This window comes from Leucopleurus acutus, assembly GCF_964270905.1.
Source record: "Leucopleurus acutus genome assembly, chromosome: 11".
Lineage (NCBI taxonomy): Eukaryota > Metazoa > Chordata > Mammalia > Artiodactyla > Delphinidae > Leucopleurus > Leucopleurus acutus.
Window position 1 is genome coordinate 36,614,314 of NC_139152.1, and position 26,628 is coordinate 36,640,941.

Consider the following 26,628-nt stretch of genomic DNA (forward strand, 5'->3'; position numbering starts at 1 on the left):
CAACATGGATGGACCTGGAGGGTATCATGCTTAGTGAAGTAAGTCAGATAGAGAAAGACAAATATGATGTTTTCAATTATATGTGGAATCTAAAAAATAAAACAAATGAATAAATATAACAAAACAGAAACAGATTCACAGATACAGAGAATAAACTAGTGGCTACCAGTGAAGAGAGGGGTAGGGGTAGGGGCAAGATAGGGGAAGGGGATTAAGAGGTATGAACTACTAGGCATAAAATAAATAACATACAAGGATATAATGTGCAGCACAGGGAATATAGCCAATATTTTATATTTTATATTAAATGGAGTATAATCTATAAAAATATCGAATCACTATGTTATACACCTGAAATGAATATGACATTGTAAATAAACTATATTTCAACTAAAAATAGATATCTATAAAAGTTACTTTGGGTAAGTAATTTAATAAAGTAGTAAGCAAAGGTTCCATATGTTGTAGGAAAAACACATCTAAATATTCCAAGTGTTAAAGAGGAATCACAATGGAAATTATGAAATATTTAGATCTAAATGATACAGAGAATACTGCTTATTAAAATCTGTGGGATGTAGCTTAAGTAGAGATTAGATAGGAATGTATAGAGTTAAATGTATTCATTAAAAAACATGGCTTTCAAAACGAGTAGACTTGGGCACCAGTATTTATTAGTAGCGTGATTTTAGGCAAGTTATTGAAAATTCCAACGCCTCATACTCCTCACTTATGCAAAGGGGCTAATAATACCAAATGTATGGTATTGTTTTGTAATTTAAAGCATCTAGAACTACGCCTGACACATTGGAAGAAATCTTTTTTTAATATCATCTTCATGTCCACTTAAAAAGCTGAAAGAACAAAGTGAAAAAGAGATATTGACCAACATGTAATCAATGGCATTAACATATTTAAAAGAAGAAGAAAAAGATGGTCTACATAAAGCCTGGCAGTGGGAAACTGAAGGAGGTAGAATTTGATATATTCTTTCTTCATTATCTGGGGAAGGGGTACACTGACAAAATACACCAATATCCCAATTTTCTTAGAAGCATCTCATTAATTCCTTTTGCTCTAATCATGATTCAATTATCCCTATGGTTTTTATACCAAAGCAGTGCTGTAACTAGCCCACAGAGAGCAATAGTCTTCTTGACAACTATGCTCCAATATAAAATAAAATTTTTTTAAAATGAAGAAAAAATAGTGAATGGAACTATCAGTGAAAATAGTATGAAGAAAAAAAATCAAAATTGCAAGAATAGGAAACAGGGTAAGAAAAAAGGAAGAAGAAATATAAGCCCATAAAGGAGTAGGAGGGAAAAAAAGCATGCAGACAGGAAAAAGAAAAGTCAGAATAGTCTGGTTAATATAAGCCAAGAGGAAGACAGGTTTAAGAGGCAAAGGCAACAGTATAAAAGGCTAGAGAGACATAAGTAAAGGTGTTTACGAGGTCACTGGTCACTGGTCCATGTAAGCCAATTCAGAGGAGGAGAAAAAGAAGCCAGTGTATAAGATGTGAACAAGTGGTAAAGAAGAGCTGGTGAATCAGAGTATTAAACCATACTCTTCACATATGTTGTGGTAAATGGTAGCTAGATTGAGGTCCTCTCCATACTATAAAATGTCAAATCCATAGGAAATCTTTTGCCCAGTGTGATTAGAAGTCAGGTGATAGAGGAAGACAGAAACCACAAAAGGTAATAATGCATACATATTTTAAACACTTTACTTAAAATATACAAATGAGAATTTATTTGTCAGTCTCTAATGGAGACCAAATCTTTTACCTTGAGTTCCTAAAAGTCTTTCTTTCATAAATCATAGTGATTATGCATTCTGTGGGAGTTCCAACTTTAATTTATTTAAAGTGGAGTGAGAAATTGAAGACACTTGCAGAGCAATTTGAATGAAGAATAATCGATTTCTATAATTTTTCCAAATATTTTACAATTTTCTTACCCATACCTAATTTGATAGCACATTTTTAAGTGACTTGACCTGAATCAAGTTTTTCATACATATTCAACTTATTTTTTGTGTGTGAAACAACACTATCTTTGGAAAATATCAATATATCTAGTGGGTAGGTTAAGTCGTGGTTGGTTAAAAGAGCTTCTACTATGTAGGAAAAAAATGCTACCTTTCTTCCTGCACTTATACCATCCCTGTAAAATTCTTTACCCTAAGGGAAAATATATTCAGACATAAAAAGAGGTTGCCAGGTGAAAAGCTCAGCCTTAAATTAAACCTTTATAATTGACCACATATCCTAAATATAAATGACACTGATCTATTTCCATCCAATACTAAACAAGCCTCACAAGTTCAGAAAGAAGTGGGTATAAAACTGAGATACATCTTCATGAGAAAAAAGGAAGTATGTATATAAAAGTGCTCAATATATTTGCATTTTCTATGATGATTAACCTCAGGAAACCACCTGGCCAATGGCAATGAAGTGCACAGCATGTAATTCTAAGTGGGAAGAATTGATTAGAGAAAATTCCCAGGAAAAGTCTATCAAACAAATCTTGAGGAGAAAGAGCTAAATCTTCTATGGAGGGCAACGAACGATGAGAAGAGAAATCAGCAGAGCTCTGGAATGTTTTGCAGATATCCTGTATTGTGAGCTGTAGAGGGTTAACACTCTGCTGCAGGTAAAGCTAATCTGTAGCTTCACCCAAGGACCCTGGTTAAGTGTTTATTGATAATACATCTTGGAATGACTCATTCACACTATCTCACTTGCTCTACACATCAGGATCACCGCCTTCAAGAAACTACAGACTGGCAATACGGAAACTCACTCTTCAGGTGGTGCACGTAGGTTGGCATGAGTTAGAACCACTCTAGATCAGCATGGTCCAACAGAAACGTAACGTGAGGTGCATGCATAATTTTTCTAATAGAAAAATTTTAATAATATATTTTATTCAACCCAATCATTTCAAAATATTATTTCAACATATCAATATAAAAATTGTGAGATATTTAAAATCCTTTCTCTTCATATTAAGTCTTCAAGATCTAGTGTATATCTTACACTTGATCATGTTAATTCAGTCGAGCCACATTTCCAGGGCTGAACAGCCACATGTGGCCAGCGGTTACCCTAGTGGACAGCCAGCTGTTCTTTGTGTTTTTCTCGCTGTGTCCTCATCACCCTCCATGAGGATCAGGCCTGCCCATAGGGGAAAGCAGAAAAGAAAGTCTACAGAGAGTAGACCTGATTGTAAATAAGGACACAAATGGATAAACGACACACATCCACGTATATTTGCTTGACACCTGTGAACCTGTGCCAGCTAACCCCTTTCCAACTTTATCTTGTTCACCCCACCCCATCCCATCCCTGACACACATGTGATTCATCCTGAGCTGAACTGGGCCACCTGCTATTTCCTAACAAGACCTTGAGTTCCTTCATTGCCAATTAATTCCCTTACTTAAAAAGCTAATTCCTCTTCCTTGCTCATCTTGACATTTTACTCATCCTTCACTATCACTAATGTACCCAGCTGCTCAATCTAGAAAGATGAATCATGCTTGACTCCTCTCTTGACCTCATTCTGTACAACCCATAGATCACAGGTCCTGATGATTCTCTCTCAAAATGTTTTGAATCTGCTAGCTTTTCTCCATTTCCAGGGCCATCACCCATCTTTTTTTTTTTTTGGCTGCGTTGGGTCTTCGTTGCTGTGCACGGGCTTTCTCTAGTTGTGGCGAGCGGGGGCTACTCTTCATTGCGGTGCACAGGCTTCTCATTGCAGTGGCTTCTCTTGTTGTGGAGCACGGGCTCTAGGTGTGCAGGCTTCAGTAGTTGTGGCACACAGGCTCAGTAGTGGCTCATAGGCTCTAGAGGGCAGGCTCAGTAGCTGTGGCGCACGGGCTTAGCTGCTCCGCAGCATGTGGGATCTTCCCGGACCAGGGCTCGAACCTGTGTCCCCTGCATTGGCAGGCAGATTCTTAACCACTGCACCACCAGGGAAGCCCCGCACTGTCATCTTTAACCTAGACGAGCCTCCTAACTGGTCCTTCCAAGTTCACTCTTACCTCCAACCAAACTGTTCTCCAAACAGTGTCTTTAAAATATAAATCAAATCACATCTCTCCTTTGCTAAAAACGCTTCAAAGGTTTACTATGATACCTAGACTAAAATTCAATGAATGATTTAACTCCATCCCACCCCTTCATTCTCACCTCATGCCACCTTCCCCCTTTGCTCACTATGCTCCAAACCCTAGGCCACTTTTTAGCCCCTCGAACACATTAACTTTTTCTCCTAGCTCAGGGCCTTTGCATATGCTGGGCAGTCATTATCTTTTCTCTTGTATATATATATCTCCCAAATGAAACTGTAAATTCTTTTGGGGGCAAGCACTTATTTGTATAGCTTATTACTCAAGGCTCATGCTCAAGAAATATTTGTTGATTGCTTCAAAAATACGAAAGGGTTAAAAAATGGTTAGCATGATCTTTTGAATGATCATCATCATCATGGTCATCATACTATTAACTTACTGAACACTTCCTGTGCACCAGGAACCATGTGAAACATTTTTCACTGAATCTTCACAACAACCCCAACCCCACAATCATCATCATCATGGTCATCATACTATTAACTTACTGAACACTTCCTGTGCACCAGGAACCATGTGAAACATTTTTCACTGAATCTTCACAACAACCCTTCACAACAGTACATGTTATTATCACTACTGTAAATAATGACAATAAAATGAAGTTGAAGGGGTAAATATTTTGTCCACTGTTACCGGGATTATTTAAATAATAGAGCTGGGATTTGAATCCTGATCTGTCTGTCTCTACAAACAATTCATCTGCCTCCTTGAATTTCCAAAAGCTTTCAATTGAGCACTTAATTTTTCTCTAGCTTTGATTAAAAACCATATCAACAAACTCAAAATTTGTAAAAATCAGTACATGTGTGATCAGTTTCTATGTTCTACATTGTTCAGATAGCTGACATTGCACTGCTTCAGCTGCTATTTTGGGAACATGGTTGCCTAGCAACGAGCATTAGACTGAATGAACTTCCATATTATGTTTGTTATAATATAGTTAACATGCTATTCATATAGAAATATCTGAGGAACAAGGTGGGCAAGTTTAGTGCAGCATATAATAAAGCAGAAACTCTGCAATAAAGCATAACCAATAAGGTGGATGCTTTTCTGTTTGGGATGCTTTCGTTTCTAAATACTTCTCTCAGTCATCATATGTATGTATTTAGAATCCAAAAGAGTTTGGGGTGATAACATGGAACTGAGGATGTTAAAACTTTAGAATTAAACCAGTTAAGAGGAGTACTGTTGGAGAGAATTATGTTTACTTTATAATGAGGAAAAAAATGTTCCACAAATATCAGATCCTATCCAGAATTCTCACAGCTACTTTCTTTTGGAACCAGACGTAACTAAGGAGCATATGGCTAACTCCATACAAAGCCATCACCACTAACAAAAAAAAACCAAAACAAAGCATGTATCAGAAAAATGGTGACTAATACTATCATCTTATATGAAAGATAAATTAGTGGGGAAAATAAGTAAGCACAAAATACACAGCCAAGGGCTTCCCTGGAGGCACAGTGGTTGAGAGTCCGCCTGCTGATGCAGGGGACACAGGATCGTGCCCCTGTCTGGGAAGATCCCACATGCAGCGGAGCGGCTGGGCCCGTGAGCCATGGCTGCTGAGCCTGTGCGTCCGGAGCCTGTGCTCCGCAACGGGAGAGGCCACAACAGTGAGAGGCCCACACACTGCAAAAAAAACAAAAACAAAAAAATACACAGCCAAAGCATGAAGCAGAAACAATGCAAAGAGGGTCTTAATTCCTTGTCAGCTAAATCATATCTCTTTTCCTTCAGCCTATTTATTAAAATATTTTCTTTCCAGAAATAAAGTAATAAAATTAAATGCAAAATTCAATCAAATTTAGTTCATGATAAAAAGAGATTTGGACAAGATGAATGATAATGAAATGATTCATGTTTTGCAAGGCATCTAGGAATGCCCAGTGCGTGACATAAAGCCAGTCTTCCCTGAGGACTTGAGAGGCAACCTAAAACCACATTGAGGAAAATGCCCCTTTTAGTGCTGATGTGTTGTTAAAAAAAAAAGTGAGGAAAAATAAATTATAATAATGAGGAAAGGAAAAAGAGGAAATCATAAGCACAAGAAAGGTGATATAGCAGATTTGGCACCTAAAATCCTAGTCAGGGCCCTGGTATTTAAAAATTGTGAGGCCTTGTATAAATTTCTCAATTTTCAGAAGCACAATTTTCTCCTCTGTGAAATGGGGATGATATTTCCTTCCTTGCGATATTCACAAGATTTTTTTGAAGCTAGAAAATATTGATCAATGAGGTCACTATTGCACTTTCCCGCTACTCAGTTTTTGAGTCTCCTGGGATGGGTATGGGCTGGTAGGAGAAGCTGGTAACTAGATTATCTTCTAGGCAAGAATTTCTAAATGATTCTTAACCTGATAATTGTGCTATCCAACCTGAAGAAGATTTTGAAAACCTATATAATTTTTAGAAATCAATAAGAAAAACATCAACAACCAAAATAGGTAAAAGGGTCAAAGGATACGAACACACAGCTCACAAAAGGAAAAAAAAAATACACACATGATAAAACAATGTTCATATTCATTGGTAATAAAAGACATCAAAACGCCAAGATATATGTATATATTTAAATCTTAAAATTGATAGATAAAAGGGATAAAGTACCAGTGCAAAAGAGAGTTCAGGGAACCTTCTTGCATACTGCTAAGTGGGCATACAATTGGTGCAGACTTTCGAAGGACAATTTGATAATATACATCTGAAGTATTAAAATGCACAAAACTTAGGCCTAATGATTCCTTTTATAGAAATGTATCCTAAAGAAATTATTAAAGAGGCTTTCAAAAATTCCCACACCACATATTATCGGTAACAATGAAACTTTGGTAAGCACTTAAAATTTCAAACATATATGACTGACTAAATAAATTAGAGTTTATCTATTTTGTAGAATGTTAAACAACCATTATAAATAATGCCGTGAAATATTATTGATATGAGAAAATATTCATACCAAATTGATCATTTTAAAAGATTAAAAAATAATATTATAGCATGATTCCAATCTAATTTTAAAAGGTATACATGCATTGCATGCATAGATAAAGGACTATTTCTAAAATATTAACAGCAGTCTCCCTAGGAGATGGGATAGTGGGGGATTTTTATTTCCTTCCTCCTTTTGGGGGCTTTTCTGTATTTATTTTACCGGGCACATCTAATACTTCTTTATCAGAAAGAAAAGAAAGCATATATAAAAGAAAACATGTAGCAATATGAAAGCAGCAAAATTTAGGGTTTCATGTAAATGTGGTATATTTAAATTCACCAATGTTGAGCTTTTAAAAACATGTGTGTTTGTTTTCTCTTGAACTTCAATAGGGTTTCTATTGATATATATTATCCTAATTCATTTTGGTGGACTAGTTCTGTTAAGTGCATATGAGATTTTACAAAATTAAAAAGAAAATACCATACTTTAACAAATAGAAGACCTTAAAAAAAGACTAGAAACATGGGTAAGAGTTTCTACTTGGAACAATATCAATGTAAAAAAAGACTAGAAACGGTAAGATTTTCTACTTGGAACAATATCAATGAAATCACAGGGAAAATCTAATCTAATCTAATCAGGGAAATGTTTGATAGGATAAGACAAACTAGAAAGGAATAATAATAGAAGAACATTTGGGTTGAAAGTGCCTCAAATTTACATTTACTACTGTTAACAAAAAGATTCAGCTATTGATAGACTGTGAACACAGAAACCAGTGCAAGGAGATTAACAACGTCATTCTATTCCTCTGCTGGGATAATCTTGGGATAACATATTCAGATCATTATGTTGCAGTAAAAGAAAAAATACAGACAAAATAGGCTTGGCTTGGCAATAAACATGAGTGAGGGGCTAGTAGGACTGAGAGAGATGAGCTCATTGTGTGGCATGTAACTGAGTTTAATTTTGTATAATAATCTGAGATAAATTCTATGCAATGTAACTTAGAAATGAAAAAGTCATGGCAACCACCTACTAGTATTTTAGAAAGTATACCCCAAACTTTTCCTCAAATAGAATCAGACAAGTATGGCAACTGGATATGACAAAGAAGAAAAGTATTAATTTAATTCAGTCTCAGCTTCCTGGTGACATATTTGTCAGTCTTTCAAAGGCACTAATAAACTCCACAGATACACTATACCAGACAAAGTAAAGTACATACATATGCAACATTTCACATTCCCTAATATATTAATTTTTTATTCTGTAAAACTCTGACGTGATGTGCTTTGATGCTCATGGTAGCTAATCAACAAATATTTGTTGAATCAAGTAATGGACCCAAATGTCTACTAATAGTCATTCATCAAGTACCTCCCAGGAACTGTTCTGGGTATCCAGTGATGAACAAAGCAGAAGTAGTAGACATTTTCCCTGCCTTTGTGGAGCTTACAGGAGCTGGAGAACAACAGGCAATAAGTAAGAAAAGCACATGGGAGGGTTTGTGTGTATTAAATTTTGAAAGAAACATAGGTGACATGATTGAGAACCACAGGGGACGGGGAAGAGGCTAATTAGATAAAGTGGACAAGGAAGATAATATTTAAGTTAAAACTTAAAGGATAAGGAAAGCAACTCTGCAAAAGGAAAAGTGTTCCAAATAAAAGGGACAGAATATAGGAAATCTTTGAAGAAGAGATAGGTTTGGGATTTTTTCCAGGAAATAAGAAGAGGCCAATGAGACCAAACATGAGAAGCAAGGCAGAGTGGAATAAGACAAGGGAGCAGAGGTCAGGAGAAGCTGTATCATAGGTTTGTAAAGGGAGCCACTGAATGGCAATAAGCAATGGCATAACAGTTCAATTTTTGCTTTTAAATTATTGCTCTGACTGCTGTATGCAAAACAGATTGGAGATAGTAAGAGCAAACATGAAAAACCAACATGGTGGTGACAATAGGGTGACTTGGACTTGTATAATGGGAGAGAGATGGAGACAAGGGTGTGGATTTGAGCTCTTATTTTGAAAACTAAAACAAAGAACATGTAAATGAATTGGATGTGGAGGGTGAATGAGGAATCAGGGCAGCTTAGTTGCCCACGCACGGCTTTAGCAAATGGGTGTTGGCTGAAGCAAAAATGGGTTAGATTGGGAAAGAAATGTTTTCTTATTCTGAATTCCAAATTTCTCCTTGAGTACAATAGTCTCTTTTATAGTTAAATAATAGAATAAAATTTCATATTGTCTGGTTAAACATTATGTTATTTTACAGTCATCCTTTTTTTAAAAATTTTTATTGGAGTATAGTTGCTTTATAATATTGTGTTAGTTTATACTGTACAGCAACGTGAATCAGCTATATGTATACATATATCCTCTCCTTTTTGGATTTCCTTCTCATTTAGGTCACCACAGATCACTGAGTAGAGTTCTCTGTGCTATACAGTAGGTTCTCATTAGTTATCTATTTTATACATAGTATCAATAGTGTATGTATGTCAATCCCAATCTCCCAATTCATCTTCTCCACACTTTGGAATCCATATGTTTGTTTTCTACTTCTGTGTCTCTATTTCTGCTTTGTAAATAAGATCGTCTATACCAATTTTTTTTTTTTTAAACATCTTTATTGGGGTATAATTGCTTTACAATGGTGTGTTAGTTTCTGCTTTATAACAAAGTGAATCAGTCATACATAAACATATGTTCCCATATGTCTTCCCTGTTGCGTCTCCCTCCCTCCCACCCTCCCTATCCCACCCCTCCAGGCTGTCACAAAGCACCGAGCCAATATCCCTGTGCCATGTGGCTGCTTCCCACTAGCTATCTACCTTACTACGTTTGTTAGTGTGTATATGCCCATGACTCTCTCTCGCCCTGTCACAGCTCACCCTTCCCCCTCCCCATAACCTCAAGTCCGTTCTCTAGGAGGTCTGCGTCTTTATTCCTGCTTTACCCCTAGGTTCTTCATGACATTTTTTTTCTTAAATTCCATATATATGTGTTAGCATACGGTATTTGTCTTTTTCTTTCTGACTTACTTCACTCTGTATGACAGACTCTAGGTCTATCCACCTCATTACAAATAGCTCAATTTCGTTTCTTTTTATGGCTGAGTAATATTCCATTGTATATATGTGCCACATCTTCTTTATCCATTCATCCGATGACAGGCACTTAGGTTGTTTCCATCTCCGGGCTATTGTAAATAGAGCTGCAATGAACATTTTGGTACATGACTCTTTTTGAATTTTGGTTTTCTCAGGGTATATGCCCAGTAGTGGGATTGCTGGGTCATATGGTAGTTCTATTTGTAGTTTTTTAAGGAACCTCCATACTGTTCTCCATAGTGGCTGAACCAATTCACATTCCCACCAGCAGTGCAAGAGTGTTCCCTTTTCTCCACACCCTCTCCAGCATTTATTGTTTCTAGATTTTTTGATGATGGCCATTCTGACTGGTGTGAGATGATATCTCATTGTAGTTTTGATTTGCATTTCTCTAATGATTAATGATGTTGAGCATTCTTTCATGTGTTTGTTGGCAGTCTGTATATCTTCTTTGGAGAAATGTCTATTTAGGTCTTCTGCCCATTTTTGGATTGGGTTGTTTGTTTTCTTGTTATTGAGCTGCATGAGCTGCTTGTAAATTTTGGAGATTAATCCTTTGTCGGTTGCTTCATTTGCAAATATTTTCTCCCATTCTGAGGGTTGTCTTTTGGTCTTGTTTATGGTTTCCTTTGCTGTGCAAAAGCTTTGAAGTTTCATTAGGTCCCATTTGTTTATTTTTGTTTTTATTTCCATTACTCTAGGAGGTGGGTCAGAAAGGATCTTGCTGTGATTTATGTCATAGAGTGTTCTGCCTATGTTTTCCTCTAAGAGTTTGATAGTTTCTGGCCTTACATTTAGGTCTTTAATCCATTTTGAGCTTATTTTTGTGTATGGTGTTAGGGAGTGATCTAATCTCATACTTTTACATGTACCTGTCCAGTTTTCCCAGCACCACTTATTGAAGAGGCTGTCCTTTCTCCATTGTACATTACTGCCACCTTTATCAAAGATAAGGTGTCCATATGTGCATGGGTTTATCTCTGGGCTTTCTATCCTGTTCCATTGATCTATCTTTCTGTTTTTGTGCCAGTACCATACCGTCTTGATAACTGTAGCTTTGTAGTATAGTCTGAAGTCAGGGAGCCTGATTCCTCCAGTTCCTTCTTTCGTTCTCAAGATTGCTTTGGCTATTCGGGGTCTTTTGTGTTTCCATACAAATTGTGAAATTTTTTGTTCTAGTTCTGTGAAAAATGCCAGTGGTAGTTTGATAGGGATTGCATTGAATCTATAGATTGCTTTGGGTAGTAGAGTCATTTTCACAATGTTGATTCTTCCAATCCAAGAACATGGTATATCTCTCCATCTATTTGTATCATCTTTAATTTCTTTCATCAGTGTCTTATAATTTTCTGCATACAGGTCTTTTGTCTCCTTAGGTAGGTTTATTCCTAGATATTTTATTCTTTTTGTTGCAATGGTAAATGGGAGTGTTTTCTTGATTTCACTTTCAGATTTTTCATCATTAGTATATAGGAATGCCAGAGATTTCTGTGCATTAATTTTGTATCCTGCCACTTTACCAAATTCATTGATTAGCTCTAGTAGTTTTCTGGTAGCATCTTTAGGGTTCTCTATGTATAGGATCATGTCATCTGCAAACAGTGACAGCTTTACTTCTTCTTTTCCGATATGGATTCCTTTTATTTCCTTTTCTTCTCTGATTGCTGTGGCTAAAACTTCCAAAACAATGTTGAATAATAGTGGTGAGAGTGGGCAACCTTGTCTTGTTCCTGATCTTAGTGGAAATGCTTTCAGTTTTTCACCATTGAGGATGATGTTTGCTGTGGGCTTGTCATATATGGCCTTTATTATGTTGAGGAAAGTTCCCTCTATGCCTACTTTCTGCAGGGTTTTTATCATAAATGGGTGTTGAATTTTGTCAAAAGCTTTCTCTGCATCTATTGAGATGATCATATGGTTTTTCTCCTTCAATTTGTTAATATGGTTTATCACATTGATAGATTTGCGTATATTGAAGAATCCTTGCATTCCTGGAATAAATCCCACTTGATCATGGTGTATGATCCTTTTAATGTGCTGTTGGATTCTGTTTGCTAGTATTTTGTTGAGGATTTTTGCATCTATGTTCATCAGTGATATTGGCCTGTAGTTTTCTTTCTTTGTGACATCCTTGTCTGGTTTTGGTATCAAGGTGATGGTGGCCTCGTAGAAGGAGTTTGGGAGTGGTCCTCCCTCTGCTATATTTTGGAAGAGTTTGAGAAGGATAGGTGTTAGCTCTTCTCTAAATGTTTGATAGAATTCGCCTGTAAAGCCATCTGGTCCTGGGCTTTTCTTTGTTGGAAGATTTTTAATCACAGTTTCAATTTCAGTGCTTGTGATTGGTCTGTTCATATTTTCTATTTCTTCCTGATTCAGTCTTGGCAGGTTGTGCATTTCTAAGAATTTGTCCATTTCTTCCAGATTGTCCATTTTATTGGCATAGAGTTGCTTGTAGTAATCTCTCATGATCTCTTTTATCTCTGCAGTGTCAGTTGTTACCTCTCCTTTTTCATTTCTAATTCTATTGATTTGAGTCTTCTCCCTTTTTTTCTTGATGAGTCTGGCTAGTGGTTTATCTATTTTGTTTATCTTCTCAAAGAACCAGCTTTTAGTTTTATTGATCTTTGCTATTGTTTCCTTCATTTCTTTTTCATTTATTTCTGATCTGATTTTTATGATTTCTTTCCCTCTGCTAGCTTTGGGGTTTTTTTGTTCTTCTTTCTCTAATTGCTTGAGGTGCAAGGTTAGGTTGTTTATTCGAGATGTTTCCTGCTTCTTAAGGTGGGCTTGTATTGCTATAAACTTCCCCCTTAGAACTGCTTTTGCTGCATCCCACAGGTTTTGGGTCGTTGTGTCTCCATTGTCATTTGTTTCTAGGTATTTTTTGATTTCCTCTTTGATTCCTTCAGTGATATCTTCATTATTAAGTAGTGTATTGTTTAGCCTCCATGTGTTTGTATTTTTTACAGATCTTTTCCTGTAATTGATATCTAGTCTCATGGCGTTGTGGTCAGAAAAGATACTTGATACAATTTCAATTTTCTTAAATTTACCAAGGCTTGATTTGTGACCTAAGATATGATCTATCCTGGAGAATGTTCCATGAGCACTTGAGAAAAATGTGTATTCTGTTGTTTATACCAATTTTTGAGATTCTACATATATGTGTTAATATATGATATTACAGTCATCCTTATAATACGTTTATAAGGTGGGTATAATTTCTCCATTTTACCAAGAGAGAAAGAGTCTCAGGGAGGTATAGTAACTGTTGAGTTTTCTAGCTAATAACTGATAAGTCCTTTCATACACCCCTCATTTCCTAATTTCTAGCCAATGTTTTTCCCCTCATTTCTTTTTTCCCTCATTTTGCATCCATTCTTATAATTTTGTATAAGCAAATGGCCATAGTACATTGCCTGTAACTCTGTTTAGCAATTAATTTTAGTTAACTGGCTAAATGAATATATTTCTATCTTATCTCATAGACTATAAAGTCCCCAAGGGATAGGCATAGGTATTATTTATATTTTTATCATCCAAAGCAACAAGCACATGTCTTCCTAATCGCAGTTAATAAATATTAAAAAAAAACACTTATGCCAAGCACTGCTATATATATATATATATATATATATATATATATTTATAGTCTCCAATCCTCACATCAAGTGTGTAAGGTAAGTATTATTCTTCTCATTCCCATTTTATAGAAGAGGAAACAGAGGCACTGAGTTAAGTACTTGCTAAAGGTCATACAGATAAGCTGCATAGACAGAACTCAAACCCAGGTGATCTGGCTCCAGAGTGATGCTTGTGTATAGTACTATACTGGCTGCTGAATATGAAGTGAAGATTTCAATTAAGAAAAGAAGTCAGAGAAAAACTTGAATGAATGGAACTTAAAATCACTCTTGATCCACGCAGCCATTTTGATTTGCTAAATCAAAATACTACTGGGGCACAATTTTTACCTCCCTGAGTGGCCCTATCACTTAAAAGCTTACAGATTTGGGATGGTACATAAACTTCTTTGGCTTCATTTCCTTCATATGTAAAATGGGGCTGACAGTAGTGCTGATCTAAAAGATGGTTAATAAGATTAAATGAAAAAATGCATATAAAAGGTTTAGCACTGTATCCAGCATATAGTAAGCACAAATAAATGTTAGCGCTTGTTATTATTAGCACAATGTCTTATGTCTAAGTGCTCAATAATTAGTTGTCTAATGAATGCCTGGCATTATGAGTTCTGCTGGAGAGGACGTAACGAATTGTGACAGTGCACATCCATTCTAATCCTCTAGAAGGAATTTGAGCCTACTAGAAACCACAGGCATTGAGGAAGATGCCAAGGAGTGGGTAGTAGGTACCTTATACAATGCTACCTGGGACTAGTTCTGATACAAAACCTAATGGCCATGAACTTGAGAATGGTAAGACTCAGAGACAAAATTCACGAATGCATGTTTGGCTCACATAGTTATACTCTGGCGACAGTTTTGCTTTCCTTAAAATGAAAGAAGAGACTAGCCAAATGTGCTTTCCTCTCCTTATTTGAATAGGATTCCTCCACTTAGAATAAATGAGAACTTGAGCAAGTTACTCAACCTCTCTTCTCATCTATGAACAGGGATATCTCCTGCATGAGATTAAGTTAATTAAAATGTGGAAAGCATTCACAAGATGATAGCTATGCATTCCACAGAGATGCTATCTAGCGCTAAGACCTATTCTTGAATTCTGTTGATAAAACTACTTCTGAAAACACCAAAATGCACTGATTGTGTGAATGCTTTAGCCAATCACTTGCTTGCTCTCGTTCTAATGGAGATAGGATACCAACTTTAATTAGCTGATTCAAGAAATATTTATTAAATTCACCAAATTTTACTCTGTGAGTGTGGAGATGAAAAAGACATAAAAGCCTGTCTTCAAATAACATGTATAATTTAATGGGGGAAGACAGATGTGTAAACAACTAATTACAGAAGTAAACAGATATAATTAAGAGCTATAGAAATGCAGATGAAGAAATCTATTAAAATATCATACTGTGACTAAGAAGGTGAATACTAAATCCACTTGAACTTCACGCCATTAGCTGCTAAATTAACTCACACTTTCTAATGAAGACTCAAAGAATCTTCATTCAGGTGAGACCATGTTCACTGACTCACAGAAGGTGAGTAGCATTTCAGTAAGAAAAAGGGAAAGAAAGCTATTTTGGCCAGTAAAAACTACATCAGCAAAGACATTCTTCGAGAATGGTACAATAAAACCTGCCACGGGATAAGCGGGGTCTAAAAATCTAATCGAGTAAGACAAAGGTAGCAATGCGGTTGATGGAAATACTTTTATTTGGTTGCCCAATTACTGTGTGATACATTGCGTGGCTGGAAGGGGAGCAGACAGGTGCTGCTATTCCTGGTTCTTGGCCATTTAGCGGGTCAGTTTTCTTGGCTGACTCCCCTTGCACAGCAGGGGAGTCTGCTGTGCAGGTCACTATGTTTGGGTGCAACCCTGTTGTGCGGGAGAGGTGTGCAGAAGCAGACAGGGATGGTTATAGGGCTAGACTCTGAGATTGACGCATGTTGGGAGCATTGAAGCCTTCTCCTGCTGGAAGGCTCTGGAGCATGCTCTCTGCCGAATCCTTACAAAGTTAAATATGCTTTGAATTGAACTGCTGAAGTCTCAGATGATCATAAATCAGTAACTTCCTACTTCCTTTCTTCCTCCCAGTACCCTAAAAAGCTAAGACCTTTGGTTCATCCAGGTGGAAAACGGGACTGGAGCCAATTACACCACAATTTGTATTATAGTGTAGTACCTTATCAAGTTTTGCATTACAGTGTGGTACCTTATCAAGTTCTATAGTCGTTTTGCAAAGCAGAAGAAGCCTGTGGCTTGTAGAAGGATATAGCTGGACATGAAGCTGGGAAGACAGACTGCTTTGCTAAGCTGTGTCAGTGTTACTCTCTGAACAATGAGAAGTCACTGAAGTTTCTAGAGAAGGAAATGACTGCACAGGATAGGAAGACAAAGCTGGTGACAAAGTTGAGGTAATAGTGGAGAGGCAAAACATTACAGACAGTGAGATAGCCAGCAGTACATCTAAAACGTCCAGGTGAAAAGCAATGAAGTTTTGAACTGAGATAGTGACAGTGGGAATAATAACAATAACCATACCATGTTATGTTTTTATAATGCTTTGAAAGGTTTTCAGCCTTCTTTTACTTATAGTCTTATCAGGGAACCCAGATCAGCTGAGAAGTAAGGACAATATAGACTTCTCTGTCTCTCTGTCTCTCCTGTCCTCTCCACCCCTGCCCCACTCTTTGCCTATCCAGCACCTCAACTGCTTGTGTGTTTTGAAAACATCTTCCTCTGTGTGAGTCCAGGTAGGAGGCAGAGCACCTCTCCCACCATGGAAGCCAAAAGAAGGCAAGACATTTATCCCAGCCAACCTCCTGTCACTTGGCAAATACACAACTCCACGCTTCTGCCCAGGAAGTCTGAATGTAGAGTGGGTGGCTGGAAAGCAATGGGATAGTTAGCTCTCATGTTCAGTGCTGTGTGTCCCCAGCAGCAGGGTGACAACATCTTATAATTGCCCCTTCCTGAGAAAACTGTTAGGGCTTCAAAGCCTCCAGAGGTGCCCTGGTCTCTGAACATTTCCCAGACTGCTTCTCAAGCTTTATATGTTTTCTCTGAGCCACTTCACTTTTCCAGGAAATCACTTTAACTTTAAGATAGCCAGAGTTTTTCCTATTACTTGCGCCTAAGAGCGCTGACTACATACAAACAAATCATATTTTCCCTGTTTGCTGACAGGAAACTGAGATGCAGAAAGGCTGAGAGCTGCCTGTGGTCACAAGGACAGTTGGTAGGTAGCCACACAGGGCTCTCTGCCCCTCTGCTCTCTTAGTTGTTTATCACGGGACTCGTTAGATTCTACATAGAAATGTGGAGAGCTTTACTGCTAAAGGAGGGATAATATCACTAATTGTTACGTGTATAAAGAGAAGCCAAACAAAATCAAAAGTATAATTAATATCAACCAAGCTAAAGCCAACAGCCCCTGGCCCAGCTCCTCTAGCATAGGACTTGCAAATGGTAACAGCCTCTTTCGCTGATTAACTCACAGGGAAATCCTGCAAACTGAATCTAGGTGTTATATTCCCTTAGATAATTACATTCATCTCCTTACAAGCCATTGACTGCTACCCCCTTTTGTAAAATATTACCTCTATCAAAGAATAGACTGGCCATTAGAAAACAAAACAACATTTCTTATTTGGAACAGTTTCACTTCCATGGACCTTTTCTAGCTTATCAATTAATTTTTTGTTCTAAACAATTTGTTCTGTATAAACTTCGCAATGAACTCAATTTTTAGGAGTTTTAAAAATTGGCCAACACTACACTAGAATGGCATATATATTCTGCTTGTGATATTACTATTTAAGGTTATTTAATTTCACACGGAAAACCAATACAGATGAATTCAAAATTTACTGAAGTGTCTGATGCTTCTCCTGAGGTTTATTTCAATGTGACTGATGGATTTGGTAGGAACATGACTCAGAAAAAAGCCAAACCTTTGACATTATTTCTGTATTAAAATCTCCATGGCTTAAGACGACCATATTTATTAGCACTTTAATACTATAAATCATAGGTTGCAAACTGAAAATACCCTAATTCATGAGTCAGAGAGATAAGGTAAATGGACAAGGCAGACTGGCTATAGGAATTCTGAAAGTCAAACATCAGTTTTCTTACTGGAACTACTGAGTCTCAGGGGCTGGGAGATGAGGACTTGTGATGAACTGGGGAGACCCTCTTCCCCTAAGAGGGTTGCTACTATTCAGCTGCATTTGATAGCTGAGGTGCAGTGATGCAGACCGAGAATTAATGGGGAACAATCTGGAAATCTGGCTGGAATTCCAGATTTTCATAATGAATCTTTGACTGTTTAAATGTTCAATCATTAAGATGTCCCCACAGCCAAATATATTGCCTCTGAGAGCCAATTTTAGTCACTCTCAAATATAGTCTTGCTGGCATGGAGGCTTCCTGAATGAAAGGTCATTCTCGACATCCCTGCATTCCATCCCGAAGACCTATGGTAGCAGCATTCCCCCAACAACTAAGTCTACGCATGCATTTTTAAAACAGTGTTTTCAAAGTTACTGTCTGCCGACTTTCTTCATATTATGAAGTTCAGAACATTTTTAAAAGTAGGCAGATGGGAAATGTATTATGTCATCATTGGGTTTACTGTGTTTGGGTAAATGTATAGTCTATTTCTGCATAATTTTGTGTGTTTGTATCGATACATGTGTTTGTGTTCATTAGAAGCAGACTAGGAAAATGTTTTTAAAATAACGAGCACCCTAAACTTTTACACCAAAAACCAAATATGAAAAAAGCAACTCAATCATTAAAGTGAGGAATTTGGACATAAATATGAACTGGATCCCCTCTCTACTTAATAGACTATCTTTCTAACTCTCTCCACAAACATCAGACTTGCCCCAGTATTACTGGAACTGAATTGTTGCTCCTCAACAATTAGAAAAGAGATGGGAACTGAGAATCATTTTTTAAATATAGTTTTGGACAATTCAACAGTGTTAGCTAATAATAATAGTATATTAGCTTTCTATTACCACCATAACAAATTACTCTCAACTCAATGGCCTGAAATGACATACATTCATTATCTTATAGTTCTATAGGTCAGAAGTCCAACCAAGCTAAAATCAAGATGTCCAGAGGGCTGCATTCTTTTCTGGGGGCTCTGTTTGTTGATTTTTCCAGCTTCTTCAGGTTGTTCCTCTAGAGGCTATTCCAGTCCAGGGCCCCCCCTTCATGTTCAAAGCCAATAATGTAACTCTCTGACCATTCTTCCATAGTCACATTTCCCTCTGACAACAGCCGGGAAAAGTTCTTCTCTTTAATGAACTCATGTGATTAGATTGAGCCCACCCAGATGATCCAGGATAATCTCCTCATTTCAAGGTCTTTAACCTTAATCAGATATGCAAAGTCCCTCTTGCCATGTAAGGAAACATATTTAAAGGTTCTGGGGATGAGGATGCGGACATCTTTGGAGGGACATTATTCTGTTCACCACAACTGGTAACGATAATAACTATCACTTCTAAATGCTTACTATGTCTCAGCTGTCATGCTGATGACTTTGCATGCTTCGTCTCACAAGATGGAGGAGATATGGGGATAGATGTATACATATAGCTGATTCACTTTGTTATACAGCCGCAACTAACACAACATTGTAAAGCAATTATACTCCAATAAAGATGTTAAAAATAAATAAATAAAAACAACGTATAAAGTATGTAATATTTTTGCACTTTAAAGATGAAGAAACTGAGGCTAAGAGGTTAGAGAAATTGCTCAAGATCACAGCTAGTAGACAGCAGAACAAAGATTCAAATCCAAGAAATCTGAATAAGCTAGTATCTGTACACTAAAACGCCACAAAATATTCATGGAGAAGGGCCCAGAGAGGAGATTAAGATTTGACTTGGACCAACTAAAGAGAGAAGCTCTATGGAACTCTTAGGCATTTCCTATCTTTTTTGTTGTTGTTTGCTGTTATTGCATTTCCTAACATGTAATGGATATGTATGTGCAACTCTACTGTATAAAAATGCCTCAGGTAGTGACTTAATGGTTATGATTTTGTTCTAGAAAAATTCTAAATTCGGTTCTCATTGGGACACACTGAAATTATTCTTTCATGGGGTTCCAAGAACACCGAAAAAGCATTCTGTCTTCTTTGAAATGAAATGTCCTATCACCTTGATTCTAGCTCTGCATTGATGGTTAGAAGTATCATCAGTTTAATAATCAACTTTTCAGCAAAAAAGAAAAGTAACATAAAACAAAAACAAAGCAAAACATGGACACTTCAACATGCACATCTCAGTTAGAAGGTGCACAGACTGAGTGAAATGTTTTAGAAACCATGAAATGTATCTTAGAATTTCCACAGGGTTTTCTGGCTTTATCTCTAACAATTCCATTCACACTAAACTTGCTATTTTACAACAACCCATACTTTGGTACCTACTCTTCCTTCTTCCTGAAATGCCTTCTCTCACTTCTTCCTCTCCTGAAATGTCTGTTCATCCTTAAAAACCTCAATTTAAATGTCACTTAGTGATGCCTGCCCCAAATTGGGCTTAAACCAGATTACTCACTGCTTCTTCTGGGGTGGCCACAGCTCTCTGCACATTCCTTTGTTACAGAATGTACCACAATGTACAGTAATGATTTATTTATACCATCTCCATGTATTAAATTGGACAATAACCCTACTATGCACCCAGATCAAAGCTCTGGTGTCAAGAAAAGTGAAAGAAATGTGTGACATATCATGAATTTTTCACAATCACTCACACACAGTTCTTACACAATGAGTTTTTACTACTCTTTCATTACTCTTAACCTGGTGCTCTTTATCAGTACTTAGCTGAAGCAGGTTAGTTAACTATTGATAATATTTAATGTCTGTAGTAGGCAGCCTTTAAGATGGTTCCCAGTGATCTCCACCTCATGATAGACATGCCTTTGTGTAATCCCCCTCTTTAGTACAGGCTGGACCTAAGTGATTTTCTTCTAACCAATATACTACAGCAAAGGCAATAGGATGTCATTTCTGTGGTTAGGTTACAAAAGATGTTGGTTCCGTCCTGCCAGCAGGCTCTCTCTCTGACTGGCTTTGATGAAGCGAGCTGCCATGTTGGAAAGGCCCACATGGCAAGGAGCTGAGGGCAATCAACAGTCAACAGCCAGTAAGGAACTGAATCCACCAACAACTACAAAGGTAAGATTAAAGAAAAACCCTTCCCCAGCCCTGGTGGACACCTTGATTGTAGCCTTCTGAGAGACCCTGAAGGACAGGACCCAGCTATTCTACACCCAGACACCTGACCCACAGGCTGTGAGCCAATAATTACATGCTGTTTTAAGCTGTTAAATTTGAGGGTTATTTGTTATGCAGCAGTAGATAACTAATACAATATTAGTCCCTTTGATAAAAGAACTTAGTTTAAGCAACCTCTTATGTGGTATCAGAAGTTTTCTGAAGAAAGTACCAATCACTGAAATACGTGGCGACAGATAGACTGGTGAAAGCATTACCCAAACAACGAGTGAGGCTCTGCCATTCCCCAGCAGAGGCACACAGGAGAGAGGAGGCTCCACATTTGAGAGAAGAAACTCACCCTCTGAGCCCAAACCCGTGACCTGGATGTGACACTGCAAAGGCACCTTGGGCTGGGGAGAAAAGGGGAACACCAAGACAGGGCGATGTCACCAGGTAGATACACACCCACTGCAAGATTAGATCAGCAGCAGAGCCAGACGATGAACTCTGTTTCATGGAGCACACAGTGAAGAGGCACAAGGAAAGCCAAACTTCCATTCCGGCTAACATGTTAAAGCCAACAATACAGGAAGAAAGTGAAAGGCATCTATTAAACCTCAACTTCAATAATCCTGTCCTCCACAGGTGTCTGTTGCTAAGACACCACTATTAGTACACTCCTGGCATGTATAATCTTTTTATTCCCCATGTGAGTTTTCAGCTCTGTGCTCTTCACATAAAAGTCTCATAATAAAACTCAAACCATAATCCGTTTGGGACAAAGGTGAATTAGAGTTTACCAACCAAGTCTAAGCAAGTGAGGCTGCCTAATGAGGCGGCTCCCATCATCTCAGGGCTCAGATGAGCTTGCACAGAGGCAAGCTTGTGTGGACACACATCACCGGGTGCTTGGATCTAACCACGGGCGGGCTGGAGGTCAGACATGGATACGAGGGCTGCACTGAGATGCTGAATAAAGGCTTTGACAAGCCTGGAAACTGCTACGTGGGTGCTGGTGTGTGACCCCCACTCACTGACAGATTCAGATAGCACAGGCTCTTTTCCAAGCTTTTCATCTTGAAAAAGGCAATTCAGTTCCCTGAGCCTTTGAGCCTCTTCCATTTTGAGCTGATTGCTAATTGTATGCGTGCATATATGTGTTTCAGAAAAGAGATAAGCACATTGCCTTGGCCTCCACACTCACTGTGCAGACGAGTCTCACTCCTGTTCTCTCCAAGTTTTCCAAACATGGTCTGAAGTTTTCTAAACATTAACCCTTCCTGATAACCACAGTACACATTCTTCTAGAGAGGTTTTCTTGATTATGTTTGTTTAAAAACTGCTTTTCATTATTAATTCTTTGAGTCCTAAGGCTTGGTACTTTAATTTGCTTTTGTGACCATGTTTAGATGTTCAAGTTACTCAATAATAACGACACAGCATAATAATATATAGCAAACCACAGGAGATGAATGATGCAGCTTTTAGCATTAGAGGCCGTATTTAACACCCCAAATCTGACTCTTCATATTTTATGAAATATGCCACAATTGTATCGTATTTTGTAATGCTGATTCCAGAAAAAGACAATTTGGAGTGACTGCTCATAAAAATGCAAAAGTCTTTCCCAACTGTCATGGCAACTAGCGGCCAGATGGCAGGATTGTCTGATTGCTGATTTTGATTCTTTAGAAAAGAAATCCACATAGAAGCAGCTCATAAAATCTGCCCTGCTTGAGAACTGACCAGACTCACTCATTCTTTGGAGGCCACAGACTCTACTCCAGGTAGATTAGTGTCCACAATAAGCCCTGGAAGCAGATATCTAGCTCCAAGCCTCCCCATCTAACACTCATTCTCAAGAATAGGAGGAACCTCCCTGATCCCAGGAAGTACAACACATCCTCCTATGGGAGGATTTTTTCTAACTTCCAGAGAGAGTGCTATTCAGTTACACCAAGGTTTCTCTTTCTTTTTTAAGCCCCTATTCACAGGTACATAATAAGTCAGTTGACTAAATAAAAACACATTGAATCCATGGCTCCAGCAAGGCTATCTATTTATAATAATAATAAAAAATAACTCCATTGAAAAGTAACCAGAGAGAAGCGCCCAGTTGAAAAACTCCTAGGGACAGAAGACATTTCCTCAAGAGGATCCCTTCTCTAATCACAATAGAAACAACGACAATAATTGTAGCTAATGTTTATTAAAGATTTCTTCTGTGCTAGGCATTTTACTAAAGATAAAGAGCCAAGGCTTTTTATAACTAAAATGACGTTTACTTAGGAGTTTTGTGAGGGCTGATATGCATATTTTCACTTCCTCTTCTTTACCATTGTTCTCTCTGATCTGTGCCTCTCCTGGCCCCCTATCCTCTCTGCCGTTGTCCACAATATTCTTACTTCCTTCACTATTTATATACCAGTAATTATCATGGTGTCCACACAATGAATTATCTACCTTCTTCCGTACTTGTGATTTTGATAAACCCACCGAGAGCTATTTTTAAATAGTTGATAATAAAGTTATTGTACATCCATACAATAAATTATCAGCTTCAAGTTCAATTCTTTTGGGAAGACTGCAGAATGAAAAAGAATAATGTTACGCTGCCTTTCCAAAATACCATCTCTTTAAGCACTTTAAGCAAATGACCTTTTCTAGCATTAATTAATAGGGAACTTCAAAGAAACACACAAAAAGGAGACAGCTATTTGAGAAAAGGCCACGCATGGGTTACAACGGACTTAAAATCTTTGCCCTGGTTGCCCAGTAGTAAATCCTCTGCAACCTTCTGTGCATGTCAATAGCATCTAAAACTCTTGAAAATGCTAGAAAACCAACAGTAATAAAGCCCAACAAATAGGATGGTAATGATAATTTTTAAAAAAAAAAAAGTCAGTATTGACCTTGTTAGAGAAAAAGAAGTAACTACAACGAGATCATAAAATGTAAGTGCGAGGAGTTTTCGATGCTGTAAAAAGTTAAGTACTTTAAGAAGTAAAACTCCTTGGGGAACACCAGAGGAGGCTCTTTGTTTAACAACAAAAATCAAGTATCTAGAAGAATTTCTTGTGCTCAGATACTTTATGGACCTTCTGTGATATGTGACATGGACCAAAGCCTGCATTAGAAGCTCTGGAAAAACGGAAGCAGTCAGGGTCAGTGGAAAGCTACTGGGGAGGCATCAGGATAGCGTAATTTGAGAGGCCCTAAGAAATCCCCTCTGCCACCTCTGTGAGGTCTGCGATTTTTCCACCTGTTAAGCTAAGAACAGGTTTTTTTTTAATTTATTTTATTGAAGTATGGTTGACTTACAATATTGTGTTAATTTCTGCTGTACAGCAAAGTTATTCAGTTATCTATCTATCATCTATACATTCTTTTTCATATTCTTTTCCATCCTGGTTTATTGCAGGATATTGAATATAGTTCCCTGTGCTATACAGTAGGACCGTGTTGTTTATCCATTCTATATATAACAGTTCACATCTGCTAACCCCAAACTCCCAATCCATCCCTCCCCCACCTCCCTTTCCCGTTGGCAACCACAAGTCTGTTCTCTATGTCTGTGAGTCTTAAGAACAGGTTTTTCATAAGAGAAAAGGAGAGGAAAGAGCTTGGGGGAGAGTGGGCCTTACTGAGAAGGGGTCCCTTTTGTGGCCAAAGGCCAATAGGAGGACACTGGGTAACCTCAAGAAATGAGAGAAGACATCATTATACAAGGCCTAAAAGAAACCTGGAGAGGAAAAGGGAAATTAAAAAGAAAGTGTACATCCTACAGTTTCGAGTGGGTGACCCTAACTTCTCAACCTTGGCACCACTGACATTTTGGGTCATATAATTCTTTATTATGGGGGGCTGTCTTATACTGGATGTCCTGTGCAGGATAAAGATTAATGACTCAGTTGGAAAGTAACCAGAGAAAAGCTCCCAGTTGAAAGGGTTCCAGAAAAATAAGACATTTCCTCATGAGGATAGCTAGTCTAACAATATTATAGGATGTTTAGCATGTCTCTGGCTTCTACCTATCATTAGGCCAGTAGCAACCCCCTTTCCCCACAGTTGTGATAACCAACAGTGTGTCCAGACATTGTCAAATAACCTCTGGCAGGTAGGAAGACAAAATCGCCCCTGTTGGACAACCACTGCCCTAAAGGATGAATTTTCTCTCGAAGTCGGACAAGACCTTTTCCATTCCTTGGTGGTAGACTGGTCCACCCTTCCCATTCTCCTGTTCCCACTCTAAAAAACTACACAAGAGTGGGAAGATTACAAGCTCATCAACACAAAAAAAGAATGAGAACTCTGTTTTTTAGTTGTAATACTCAAAGCAGAGAGATATATCGGGAAGATCTGAAATGAATGCCTTTTCCTTCAGAATATTTTTATCCTTTGGTAATTCCAAAATTCTTGATCCCATCTTTATTTCCAGAGCTATCTTATTCTTTGTGCATTACACAAGACTAGTTTCAAGATGAGCTGTCTAGTAAGACTCAGAAAGCTTTGCCCAATCTAATCAGTGCTTATGTGAGTAAACCAAGAAAGGCATTAGTCTAGATTAATAATAAAGACACTTTGTTATTCATGAAAATTAAGTTATTTTTGTAATCAGAGAGATGGAAGAATGGGCTTCTAACATCTTGGCTCATATAAACCAAACCCTTTTCCTTCCCTTCCCTCTGCCTTTTCTATCCTTTCTTTCCTCCCTTCCTTCCTCCTTCCCTCCCTCTCTGCCTCCCTCCCTTCCTTCCTTTCTCTTTTCTTGTAGGTATAACCATGCTTTACTCTAGAATAGGACAGGATATGAGGACAGAGATTATGAAGTATTAACTAGAAAAAAAACACCATCACTGGAAGGAAAATTATATTAATGAGTTCAGAAGAATATAAAGTGCTGCATCGACACTTTATCAAGAGTGTAAACTATGCAAATGGTGCAACTGAGTCATCAGTGAAACTGCATAATAGAGTCAGAGGCCCAGAAAATGGCAATTTCTATGTTTTCTACTGACTTCTGATTTAGGATTATTACTATACGATCTGTAGGGGAAAAATTCCTCTTGGAGTTGAAGCTAATGAAGTGAAACTATAGAAATACAATTTAACTACTGAATATTATAAATTGAATAATGCAGTTCTAGATAAAGTATGAGTCTTCTCCCCTTATTTTTGTGTTCTTGCAAATTAAACCAATGGTGACTAATGTAAGAGCTAAGAATAAAAAGTCTTATCCTCTGGCCCCCTTTTGCTTCTCACTGACTGTATAACCATAGGTAAGGCAATTAATCTCTCTGAGCCTCAATTTCCTCATTTGTAGAAGTTAGGAAATTGGATTAGATTATCTGTAAGAATGCTTCCATCTCCAAAATTTTCTCATCATGGCAAAAATATAACTCAAATTATCTGAAAGTGAAACAAACAAAAAATAATCTGTGCAATTCTACCAGCTGTGGAAGGTGATTACTCTATAGCATACATAATTTCTATGCCAGACTACAAGGTTATAAA

At 37.6% G+C, this 26,628-nt stretch overlaps 1 protein-coding gene across 1 annotated transcript in view; it reads right to left on the reverse strand.

Annotated features, from left to right (window-relative positions):
- The window catches only part of NELL2 (neural EGFL like 2), a 385,449-nt gene that overhangs the window by 146,961 nt on the left and 211,860 nt on the right, over positions 1-26,628 (reverse strand). The gene's annotated exons all lie outside the window — the stretch shown is intronic.